Consider the following 2,291-nt stretch of genomic DNA (forward strand, 5'->3'; position numbering starts at 1 on the left):
TTTTTGTTGACCATACTCGCAGGTAAAATAAGTACATCATGTGGACAGCTCCAGCTCATTTTCCTTAAGTCAGTGTGTACAAGGGTTATGCAAAAATAATTTTTTTCTCGCGCACCGATTATTTTGCTGTATAAGCAAGAGAACCCACCACGTTAGTGTAACGTATCTTGTGCATCACACTAATATGTGCTTTCATTTACCAAGTGAGATGAGTTACTTTTATGGCTCATTCAGTCATATCACACTGCAAGCTGCATTCATCAATCTTCAATGGGATTTTGCAAATGTTTAATGAAACATGTTTCCCTTTTATGCAGATATGCAATGGCAAGCCCTTCCGTGTGTTCCAAAGGTAAAATTTAAGCTCTAAATTAAAGAAGACATTTCTAGTCAGAAACAAGCAAGAATAGTGAATGCAGAGTATCAGAAGCCCAAGGTACAGAAATTATGAGAAGTGTCGCATGATTTTAAGGAAAGAGTCGTATTTAAAAATGCAAGACCCTTTAGTGGAGGTCAAGCAAGTCAATATAGGTAGAATACTCTGCAAAATTATGCGAGTGAGGGGATGTCAAACAATGGGTCAGGAAATGCATTGTTTTTCTGCAAAACAAAAGCTGATTGCCATTACATAAGTCACTTTAGCATCATGATAAATTCAGAAATAAACCAAAAAACAAGACACGCAAAAATAAACAAAACATTTAATGATATTTCAGCAGAACTTTTTGTTGGGCTAGTTGGTGCATATTACTGAAGTACTATAGCGCCAAACAGACGACACAAGAAGAAGAGACACGGACATAAGCGCTCGTCCGTGTCTCTTCTTCTTGTGTCGTCTGTTTGGCGCTATAGTACTTCAGCCATTTAATGATGCTCTCTCCACACTGGGATAAATAAAAACAAACACATCACATCTAATGTGGACATATCAGATGCCTTGTGAAACACTAAAGGAACAATTCAGTTTCGAGCTATGGCACTTGCCGCATAGATGTGGGGGGGCCTTGCACCAATAGTGATAGTTACCACTGCATTTAGAAATTGAAAGCATTCGTGCAGACAAGGATGATTCTTTATATTTTTGGCTACCACTTCAAATGCCTCCACCAAGTGTTACAATGCTGCATGCAGCCATACTAAGGATCTCGCAACAACACCTGCAGGTAAAAAGCAGAAGCAGTCAAAGTGCTGGTGTGTTCTGGACACTATGTTTGAAAACTTTTAGGCAAGAAGAGTGCAAGAAGCAGACATAACTGCATTTATTTCCATAATTCCCCATTTAAATGGCCTTTTCTTTTTGCTTAGACAATGCCTACGCCTAGCCACAGCAGCTCCCTCATACAGACTCCACAAACCAAGAGGCCGTGGAGGCAAATGCAGGTAAGAGACAATAAGCAATAGCACTGGTATCGACATTCACCTAATTTCTTTTTATTTCATTTAGGCAGCCAGCACACCTCGAACAGCCACCTTGACTGCGGGTGTGTCACCCTAGTCGCCAAGGAAACATTTGAGGGAAAGTGACAGGCAATGTGAACAGCCACTTCTCCATGTAAACAATACTCTTTCTCTCGGATGACTCCTACGCCTCACCACGCCAGCACACTTGTGCACAAAGATGCCGCAGAGGCACGTGCAGGTCAGAGGCAAGAAGCAGTGGCACTGGTGTCGACATTTACCCAATTTCTTTTTCTTACACTGAGGCAGCCAGCACACCTCGAACAGCCACCTTGACTGCGGGTGTGTTAGTTGATTCCTGTTGTACATATGCTCATAATAAACTTCAGTAAACTTGAACTTCATAATAAACTTGAAGGCAAATGGGACATTGATGCATTGTATTTTTGAACATTTATTGTACACATACAATATATGTTATACTTTGCAGTGCTACAGAGCGTATTTTGAAGCTTCCCCCTATATTTTGCACCTTTAATTACGTATGTGTTGTGTGGCCCTCAATGCAGTTCATGTTGTAGCAGCTGCTTTGTCTGTGTATCGCACATTGGCTTAAGCTCGTGATATCCACATACTTCTCTCACATATACAAAATAAAGTTCTATGTAGTCCTCAGTGTTACAACAAAAAATGAAAGTAAACAATCCGATCGTGGAATTATGTTTATTACAGTGATTCCTACGACAGTTACTGACAAGTTGACGACTTGAACTGGTCAATCGGTCCATAGCCGCCTCTATTTTTCAAAAATAAAGGAGGCTATGATCCGTCATGGCAAGGAATTGTATGTATACATAAAAAAAGGGGGTATGTGTGTGTTTGTAGTGGGGGTA

At 40.5% G+C, this 2,291-nt stretch overlaps 1 long non-coding RNA gene across 1 annotated transcript; it reads left to right on the plus strand.

The window, feature by feature from the left end:
• Positions 1 to 832: 832 nt before the first annotated feature.
• LOC139051638 (uncharacterized) lies at positions 833 to 1,826 on the plus strand. The gene is made up of 2 exons (XR_011509470.1): positions 833 to 1,380; positions 1,445 to 1,826. It is a non-coding gene; the product is annotated as an uncharacterized lncRNA (long non-coding RNA).
• The last annotated feature ends 465 nt before the right edge of the window (positions 1,827 to 2,291 follow it).

The sequence above is a fragment of the Dermacentor albipictus genome, unplaced genomic scaffold (assembly GCF_038994185.2).
Source record: "Dermacentor albipictus isolate Rhodes 1998 colony unplaced genomic scaffold, USDA_Dalb.pri_finalv2 scaffold_13, whole genome shotgun sequence".
NCBI lineage: Eukaryota > Metazoa > Arthropoda > Arachnida > Ixodida > Ixodidae > Dermacentor > Dermacentor albipictus.